Raw genomic sequence first — 11,193 nt, 5'->3', positions numbered from 1 at the left:
CAAGTTTTTGGGGTTGTTTGGCATACATTTGACTATTTTTGCATATATATATATATATATATATATATTTTCGACTCTTCCTGCCAATGGGATCCTGCTGTATTGCTGTACATTGCTGTGTAATAAGATAAGATAAGATAAGATATAAGATATTCCTTTATTAGTCCCGCAGTGGGGAAATTTGCAGTGTACAGCAGCAAAGGGGATAGTGCAAAAAACAAGATGCATCAGCTGACACAGTAAAAAAGAGCTAAACAAAGTGTAACAAAATATGAACCATTTAAATAGAAGGAAGTATAAAAATAGGAGCAGTATATACAGTATTGACAATAAACAGACTATTAACAAAATTGCACAAGTGGAAAATGATATTGCAAAGTGAGAATGAATGAATGAATCGCAATAACACAAATAAAAGCACACCAACAAACTTCTACTACTAGGCCTAGTGAGATGAGAACAACAATGAAAAGAAGAAGAAGAAGAAGAATAAGAATAAGAAGAAGAAGAAGAAGAAGAAGAAGAAGAAGAAGAAGAAGAAGAAGAAGAAGAAGAATGGACAATAGGATTCAGAAGGAGTACTTGAACGCAGCATTTAAAAGGCATAGATCTCAGCTAAAACAGTAATATAAGAAATCATTTAATTTAGCCTATGGTCCTGAAAAATGTTATAGGATCCCAAAATACACAATACAATTTCTGAAATCACCCATAAGGTTGTCAACGATGTCAAAGCTGCCCTTGCCACCATCAAAACCAAGCACAACATCCAGTTTGTGGACTGGTGCTTCACTGGTTTCAAGGTCAAGAGAAGCTTCAAGGTTGGTATCAACTAGCTGCCGTCCATTGGGCTGAAGCATAGCTTTTTAAAATGATTTCTTGATGCAATTTTCTTCAGGCTTCTTAAAAAAAATATCCAATGTGTGAATTTTAATTAATATATCTATCTCTTAAGAGGAAAATAGTCCATAAATAAGTTTAATTTAAAAGCTTTGACTGAAGGATTATGTGTGAAGTTTCACAAGGCAAGACTATTACAGAACAAATTCAAGGTTCACTGAGAGGCTAATTAGAGCTGTGAATATGGATAAACTGTTCTTACAAGGCCAATTTCCGCCAATGTGATAAAAAAAATAAAAAAAGATCCTGTAAGACATTATAATGAGGAGCTTTCTTGAATTAATGACGTAGAATCTCAAAATAATGACTTAGTATCGCAACATAATAACATAGTATCTCAAAATAATGAGAAACTTTCTCAAATCAATGAGAAACATTCTTGACATAATGACTTTGTATCTCAAAATAATGAGAAACTTTCTCAAAATAAGGACCTTGTATCTCAAAATAATGAGAAACTTTCTCAAAATAATGACTTTGTATCTTGAAAAATGTATTATTAAGTATTATTACTTGTTATTTTGAGATAGTAACTCATTATTTTGAGATACTAAGTCCCTATTTTGAAATAGTAGGTAATTATTTTTGAGATACTGAATAATTTTTTTGAGATACGAAGTCAATATTTATTATTATCAAAGTCTCTCAAGTCTAATGACTTACAGTATAATTTTTTTCATCACATCAGCGGAAATGGGCTTCCATACACATATAGGATCCTAATTTGGCAGGATTTGGTGAGAAACATGGTGTTACTGGTGCTATGTGACTTGTTTCAGAGAGATTTTAATTGTCTGGAAAAATGGAACCATTTTGTAATTTTATGGAGACCTCTGGTGGCAGTGTTGGAGAATAAAACAAAAGGGTCAAAACCCGGTCAAAAGGAGACGTAAGACGTTCTGACATGACAAGGTAGGAAAACCCCATGTGTGAAAAATGAATGATGGCTGAACTCTATTTAGCTCATTTGGTTTCAGAGTCCTGGTAATGACTCACTGCCACATGAAAAGTAATAACCAGGAGTGATCAGTCCATCAACATCCCGCTTTACTAGATGTTGTTATCAGATCAGGTAATTGTAGATCTTTAAGTCTGAGAAACAGCTGCAAGGACTGGCAACGATTCACTTCTACATGCTGACTCTGCCAAAGCCTCACTGTTTCCTTAATGGCAGGTTAATTATAAGGTAATTATCATCAACAAGCTTTCCTTATTCATATTTTCTTAGACTCCCATAAACATTTAATGCATTTTGGCTTTAAAAGTTAATTCAAGTCATCTTTTGAACAATGCTGTGCTTGCAAAAAAAAAGGGCTGTACGATCAGTGAGACAAACTCATAATTCAAAAGTCTGAGCATGAAAATATGAAATCCCACCAGTCCTCCACGATGCCTCGGAGTGTTTGCCATTCTCTCTAATCTTCTAATTAAAAGCATCATTAACATTTTCCTTCTCCCACTGCCCACATTTGGAAAATAAATATTGGCTTGAAGGAGTATCTATTCACAATATTTGTTGTGCAAATAAACCTTGTACAAGGTGTACTGTGCTTGAATAAGCTTTAGAATATACATATAAGGCAACAATTTATAAAATAAAAAAGTAATGTCTCAGCCTAAACAAACAGAACTGTCACAAAATACAAATCTGAAATTCAAATGATTCCCATATGAATTACAAATGAATCAATCAGGTGTTCTCAGCCGCTTTTAACCAGCAGAACACTGAATATAACCGAAGGCTATCACACTATTTAATTCAATAAAACTGCTTAAAATTCAGTCCATGGAGGACACATGTACATGCCTTTGCCGCTCATCCCTCATAGGGAGATAACGAGGACGCAAGAAAGCGATGATGGTCTGGAATGTAAAGTGTAAAATAAAGGGTGAAATACCCTTTTCAGCACAATTAAGAGTGACCTGCTGTTGAACTTTCTTTGGCCTAATTGTGCTCCTCAGGCAGTGTAGATGTGGGAACTGCTGACGAACATCTTAAACAGGGGGTGCAGTGATATTGCACACAATGCTGCCAAATTAGCTCAGAGGGTCTTCAATTGATATGGATATTATATGACACTTGACCGAGACTTAGTAATAAAATTCTGATTGAGCCACTTGGTTATCTTCCTCACAGGGAGCAGAGGTGCATTTGAGCCTTTAGCCCAAACATGCACATATAGTTTTAAATAAATATAGCCTGATGTTTTCTTGGGAATATGCATATTTGCTTTCATGCGAGTTAGATGAGAAGATTGATACCACTCTCACTGCAATAAGCCCGTCCAATCATTTCATTCGGCCCTAATGTAATGATTGGATGGGTTACTTACCTGCCTGCGGGCATTATTGCGCATCACCGGAGTCTTCCACAAGCTGCTAGCTTGACAGCTGTGAGTATTAATAATAGCCATGTTCAATGTTCACGTTCATTATGACATGTTTATATTCGTAATGATAATTTTGGGGGAGTGGCTTTGGGGGAATGTCTGAAGCGACGGACTGTCTATGTTGCAACTTTCTTGCTAAATTTAGGGTCTTTTGGAGCTAGTGCTGCCAGCTACTTTCATTGGAAAAGAGTTGGCAACACTGGGCTCTGTTTTTTGGTTGAGTCATTTTTAATAATCTATATACTCTTGCTAGTTTCTCAAGATCAACAACCCTCCCTTTAAACTAGCTTTAACTCATCTTTTAGACCACTTGAGGGCAGTGGAAACAAGCTGTAAACACAACACTGACATAGTTGATATAGCAAACTTATTACTACTTGCTTATTTACACATCCAGCAGACACAAAGCAACATTCACATTAATTCTAAGTCATGTCAGTTGCGGACACCATAGACGCTTAGTAGTTCAATTTATAGGCTACTACTTTCTTGAGTCCGCTTGGAGGATTCTGTATTCCTGTTCGGACATGTCAGCATGGTCGAAACAAATTGGAGGTATACGCAGTTGTCCGCACAGAGCCTATGCATACACCCTCTGATGTTGAAATTGACATCACCCAGACCCTCGCGGACCCTTGCATATACTCACAGATGCGCAAAGTATAATTTTGGCTTAAGTCCAATATATACTCTCCTTTTAGCTCTGTTTTTGGTCTGCACACAACTCCTGAAATTCCTGGAAATATCTGTCTCTTTAGCCGCTTAATGCTCCACTATGTTCACAAACTAGCTGCTTACTTTGACTGTCTGACGTTAAACTGCATAGTCAATTGATAACTATCTGTGGGTCTGCTACTACGAGCGTCATTTTTCATATACACATTTGAGTGCTTGTTATTATAAAAAAAATATCGATTATAGCAGATTTAAACTTTAATATTTAAATTTAAAAAAAGACTAAAAACAGTCAAATATGATCACCCTCATGTGTGATCCTGCAGTCAAAACAGAATCTTTCTCCTTATTTTTGGTCCCACCTTATTGGCAAATATTGGAAAAACCTTGGAAAAACAATCTACCATCAGCCCAAGATTTGACCACTCCTTTGAATGATCCATGTTCCTCCAAGAACACGTTAGTGATAGATGAAACATGAATGTTTACACCTGTTCAGTCACTAGATGGAGACATTCTATAGTGTTTATGTTATAGCCAGACTTACATCTGTTGACCCAGTAGCTCTCAGACAAAAATAATATCTACTTCATTAATTATGGAATAATAATGGAAAAAAAGATCTTGCCACTGCATACTTCTGGGTATTATGGGCTAAATTGAGCTGGCTTTGAACAAAACTGTGCTTCTGTAAAATTATAAATTAGAGGGGTTATATTTTAGTAGTGGCAATGCTGCATGTTTAAATGCAGCCAGCAAAGACTTTTAATTTAAAACCAGCTACTCCATTAACCATTATTTAACAATAAGTTTGTGTGTGAAGTCCTTACTAAGTTCTAAATAACAAGATTACGCCAATAAAAGAAAACCTCAGAATGATAGAAAATACTTTTAATAGCTTTTAATATAAGCTGTAACATAACTTTCAATTGTTCCCAACAGTTCCTTGTTTTATTTATATGTACATGAATAAATGTTTGAAGTTAGTAATACAGTTCAGAGAGGCAAACATGATTATGCTAACGTAACTGATGTTACTCAATTACGTAGTCTGAAAACATAAGTGACATAATGCTCTGAGATTTGAGGTATATTGTGTTATTTTATTGAAAAAATAATTTCACATCTCCCAAGGTACATCATTATTAAACAGGTCAGATGTGTCAGCCATATTTTATATGACCTCTTTCACTCTTCAGTCTGGGTCATAACCAGTTAGTGTTAGTTCTGTTATTTACTCAACACCTGGCAGTTAGTAGGTATAAGTATTTAGTTACAAGAACACACAAGAACTTGATTATGCATTTGTGTTTTTATATAACGATGTGTAAATTAGCACTTGCATTATAAACGAGTTTGATCTTGCAAACAGCTTGTGAAACAGGCTAACGTTCTGCTGTCATTTCTGTGTGTGCACGCTGCCTAGAAAGGGTTATATGTTACTACTTCCTAAGGAGGTGGGAGTGGGGGAGTGGGGGGATGGACCTGCATTTATAAAGCACCTTTCTAGTCTTCCAACCACTCAAAGTGCTTTACACTATATGCCAATATTTACCCCCTTCACACACACAGACACACACACACACACACACACGCACACACAGACACACATTCATACACTGATGGCAGAGGCTGACATGCAAGGTGCCAACCTGCCCATCAGGATCTATTCTAATCATTCACATACACTCACATGCCGATGGCACAGCCTTAGGGAGCAGTTTGGGGTGCAGGATCTTGTCCAAGGACACTTCAACATGTAGACTGGAGGAGTCGGGGATTGATTAATAAAATGTTGTAAAAGTACGTGTGTAGCAACATAAGTGATAAGATGCACTCCGACACAATACAAAAGTATTTCTCAGTCAGAACATTGTCTGATTATATTAAATATCTCAGTTAATCAAACTGTTTGATGTATCTCATGGCCAGCCCAAAACATGCTCATTTGCTTGGAGAATATATATATATACAGTATATACAGTATACAGTATACATACAGTATATATACAGTATACTGTATATATACAGTATATATGTATATGACTGGAATTAACTCTTATTTTTATTGTGTGTATTGTATGTTAAAATTTGGAATGTTAAAAACACTACAGTAGTACAGTGCCCGTCCGGAGCGGGCAGGTCAGTCAAACATACATACAGACAGACAGACAGACAGACAGAGATTCCTTCCTTAATAATTAGATGATGCTGCTAAAGTGCCCCCTATTAGCCAAATGGCAACCAAATTTGTCATGGTCTCTCAGACATATCTACACATGTCCACCAAATGTGGGTGCAATAGCACAAAGCGTTCAGGAGATGACATTTTTAGTAAAACAAGCCATGCCACACAAAATTTGTAGGAGTAGCAAAAAAATCAGATTCGGACACAATTCAAAATAGTGGAAAATCAATCTAGACTCAAATGGGCGTGGCTTATATGGATAGATTTGTCTGGACCCACAAAAATAATTTTGTTTTTGATTATTATACGGTTCATAAGTTATAGGCCAAAATATAAAGTTTATTGTGAAAGTGGCAACACATTCGACACAGCACTCCCTTGGGTCTTGAGCCAATTGAGAAGTCGATTGGATGAACCATAACATGACAGAGATTCCTCGCTTTATAGTTAGATTCATTAATTTAAACATGGATTGATAATAAATAAATACATAATTCAAATTGAACAATAACTGTAATCACCTCCAGGTACCGTATGAAGTTGATTTTAAACAGCACAATTCATCCAGACATCAATACCTCAATCAATCAACTAATTTCCGTATTATTTCTTGCTATGGGCGTAACTGCAAACAGGCATTCGGCTCATAAAACCCTCTCATGGTGCAGCAGTAAATCGACTGGACAGTATACAGTTACATCCATAACATCGATGCTTTATGAACATTTGTTGTTGAGATGCTCTGTTGCATATTTAAGGGCACCTCACAGTCGCTGGGTAAATTATTGATATGACAAACGGCAGCTTTGAATGTCAATACATCTCCTTGGAGACGGAAAGTGAAAGAAACCCTCAATAAAGAAGTTAGATCAATAGAGACAGAGGGGTGAAGTCTGAGAGAAGAGAGGCGGAATAAAACAAAGGAAGCGAGAAGAGTGATAAACACATTGTTGCTGATGAAGGGAGAAAAGTTGCAGAATTTTGAAAACAAAGCTGACTTGCACATACAGTTGGTTTTGCATGTAGGACACGGTTACACAACAACACATGACAATAACTACCTTCTTATGTTGTGATATCAAAGGTCAAGATGTGCTTTGGTTAATTGAATTCCAAATTTATTGTTGCACAGCGCTGCCTCTCCATGCGGTGACAGCTTTGAAGGGCTCGATAATAACGGACCCCGGGCTTGTTGAATAAGTAGGTGCATTATTTGTGATCTAGGTGTCGAGGAAAAGCAAAACATTTGGTAGCGGCTGCATAAAATATTGAACAAACTCATCTTTATTGTGCTCAACTGTATCACAAGCGGCTGAGGCTTGGTCAGCAAAGCCTTCCCTGGATAAATATAGGTTTACATCTTTTTATATGCATTCTTTTTTATTATTCATGCATCCAAAATTGCATTAATATTTATTGTCTTTATTTGTAGGGTTATTTATGATTGTCTACAGTGCTTGCAAAATATACCTGAGGGCGGATTTATTTCAGCTAAGAAGCTGAATATTTGTGTTCTGCATGCAGTGGTGGTTTAAGAGGTTGTTAAACTGGGAATACACCCTCCATTAATTTATTCATAATTGGGTTGAATCACTTTGAGTACGAGGTGCATCTTGGAATAACAACTAAATTACGTTCCTAAGGCAAAATCTATTTTGTTTAAATGTTGCTTCATGGCTCCCCATTGCGTCCTCCGACATGTATAACTCAATTCACCGTGTCTTCTACACATTTCTACAACACCTCGGAGTTTGTGTTTGCGATGTAATGTCTTGCAGCTGCCATAATGTTTATCATGTAGTGAAGGAGATCAGCGTAATGGGCTCCCCCCTGCGCTTAAAGGTGATCCGCATGAGCCACATTTTATCTGTTGTTCCATGTTGCAAGAGCCCTACCGTTCATGTGCTGACAACCTTGCCATCTTTCAATAAGGCGTCACTGTGTGCGCGCCTTCTAATCCCAGCACAAATCCCCCCTGTCAACCGTTTGGTGTTCGCTATTATTACCATGACTCACATGTAAAACATGGTTAATGCCAAATTACACATTGAGGCCGTGTTCTTAAGGCATTCTCTTCTTTTCATCCGGCTGCCGTTTACATGCCCCGGCGAGATTGCGACAAAATTGGAAAATTACAACATCACATTCGTGGTCACTCATCTGTGAGCCTTGAATCATTAAAGGATGTCATCTTTCTGGTTGCTGAGCAATTCTGCCCAGTGAATGCACAGGAAAACTAAATTGCAAAGAATAATCAGAACTAGAATTACTCCCTCGTGTTTGTATGTCTCCGCAAACCAGTCAAGTCGCAGTTTACATCCATGTCGGTCCAAAATGTCATCACTTCATCATTTTACCCTGTTAGACATTTGTGTGAAATTGTCATAACAGAGTGGTGCAGGGATGATGTACTTTTGTAGGCCAACCAGGAAGTTAGAATCGCACGGGTTCCCTCGACAAAAACCCAATGGGATTTTCCCATTGGGTTTTGGATTACTGCAGAAAATACGCTTTGTGGCAAACAAACATTTATGATACTTACACGTTTTGTTCAGCAAGATAATCTCCACAAATGAACAGAACGTTTAGGATTTTTGAAGCGTGAATGCAATCGGCAAAAGTAAAAAGCTAACGTTAGGCTATAAACAAACTACACCACGGTCGCATGAGCATGAGTCTACACAATGAGGCTGTAAAGGCAGACGTGTTGGCGTGATGACATCCTGTAGTGTCATTTAGCTACTTGTTAGCAACTGCCTTTTTAAAGACATATAAAAGCTTCCAAGTTCACGATCAGGATATTTACTGACGTATTTAATATCGTAGAACAAAACGTTCAAATCTCTTAAGCTTGTGTTAAACACAGACCTTATTTCAGGCATCTAACCAAAAACCCATTCAAAAAACTCATTGACTTCTAGGCGAGGGAACCGGAGGCGCTAAAATCTAATTTCCGGGTTTTAGGACTCCTTCCTGTAGCACTCTATTAGCATATAATGGTGCCTTCAAATGGGGTTGTGTTCACCGTGTTCACAAGAAGAGTCCATATGATATGAACTTGTGGTATTCACAACCTCGTAAGTGGAAAGTTTACGAGTTGTGACGTGTTTGTTGACGTTAAATGGCGGAGGCCATGGAAGTTTATTTTTCAGTGCATAATAAGTTAATATATTGTCATTTTAGTCATATATTGTTTTTATTTGTAATTTTATAATATGTCTGAGGAAAATGTTGATATTCCCAATGACCTCATCTTTTTGACTTTTTGCAACCAAATTCTAATCAGTTTATCTTTGTGTCCAAGTGGACTTTTGTGCCAAATTTGAAGAAATTCCCTCCAGGCGTTCCTGAGATATCACTTTCATGAGAATGGGACAGACGTGAGGTTACAGTGGCCTTGACCTTTGACCTTGACCACCAAATTCTAATCAGTTCATCCTTGAGTCCAAGTGGACTTTTGTGCGAAATTTGAAGACATTCCCTCATGGCATTCCTGAGATATCGCGTTCACCAGAATGGGACGGACATGAGGTCACAGTAGGGCTGCACAATTAAATGAACATGATCGACTGCGATATTGACATTTATAATCCGTGCTCCGCTCTTAGAAAACTCTGTTGCATAAATCCAGCGCTTCCTAAACTAACAGCCTGAGATGAACCGTCAATCAGCAGCCGATCGAAGCCGAACGGTTTTCAGCAGTCTCATATATACGATTTTTATATCCGCACGGAGCACATTATGGTGCATTCAAGCTCTATTCAGTTAACATGAGTATTGGGTGAAGGTAATTTATGACGCTATCATGATGTGTTCAAATGTAATCTTATAAAATGTAGTTTTTGTCGGGAAACTTGAATAAATCCAGTTGTTTGAAGGAGATGTTTTCACAGCAATATAAAATAGATGTTAGAGAGAAAGAAATATGACCTGTTTAACTTCCCAACACTAGTCTAAGCAGTTTATAATAAATATATATAATTAGAACTACTAAAGCCAAAAATGTTTTTAATTAAAGCAAATATTTAAATAAAAATACAATAATTTTTTTCCCTAATCATTTGAATTGTGTTTTTATGCAAATAACCACTATAGATTACAATAACAAAGTAAAAGGATAACATTTAGAAGCTTTGACGGTTGGAATGTAGCACAACATGGAAGTGAAAGCTGCGCTCTGTTTATTTAAATGTGAAATTGCAATAAAAATAGTACGTCCATAAAATCTATGAATAATCATTATAAAAATCGTGATCTCAATATTGATCAGAATAATCCTGATTATCATTTTGGCCATAATCATGCAGCTCTAGCTCACCGTAACCTTGACCTTTGACCACCAAAATAGAATCAGTTCATCCTTGAGTCTTGGTGGATGTTTGTGCCAAATTTGAAGAAAGTTCCTCCAGGCGTTCCTGAGATATCGCATTTACGAGAATGCTACGGACGGACAGACATACAGACGGATGGACAGATAACCCGAAAACAATGCCTCCAGCCACAACTGTAGCCGGCACGGAGGTATAAAAACGGTCAGCCTGTCAGTGAGGAGAAATGCAGATGAGTAAAATGTGTTTCTTTTTGTGTATTTGGCGACCATAAATTACATCGTATGGTTAAGGAACATTTTCTGCAGCCAGTCATCAGTCTTGGCTGTGCTGTGCTTGCAGTTGCATATTACAGTTAATCTTATATATAAGGCAGCTTTTTTTCTTTCTGTTGCTGATATATTCACTGGGAGAAAAACACTTAAGCGTTGGTTTTATTGTGATTAATAATTTCTGAAGGCATGGCTATCTGCTTGCCTGGCGCTCACCGCCTACACGATAATCTGCAGTCTAATCCAATCATGTGCTACTGATGAGTGGGACACTACTTGTGGATATTACCTCTGTTGGCACATCTGCATTTGCTGAGTGCACACTAAGAGAAATATAGTTGGAATTTGCAAAATCTCCTCTTTTCTCTCTGCCTTTGCAGTAAAATCGCCGACACCCCTTCTCGGTCTTTCAAATTGAATATGACCGTGATAGTTTTATG

The sequence above is a fragment of the Sebastes fasciatus genome, chromosome 8, assembly GCF_043250625.1.
Source record: "Sebastes fasciatus isolate fSebFas1 chromosome 8, fSebFas1.pri, whole genome shotgun sequence".
Classification (NCBI taxonomy): domain Eukaryota; kingdom Metazoa; phylum Chordata; class Actinopteri; order Perciformes; family Sebastidae; genus Sebastes; species Sebastes fasciatus.
Note: the sequence above shows the minus strand (reverse complement) of the source record.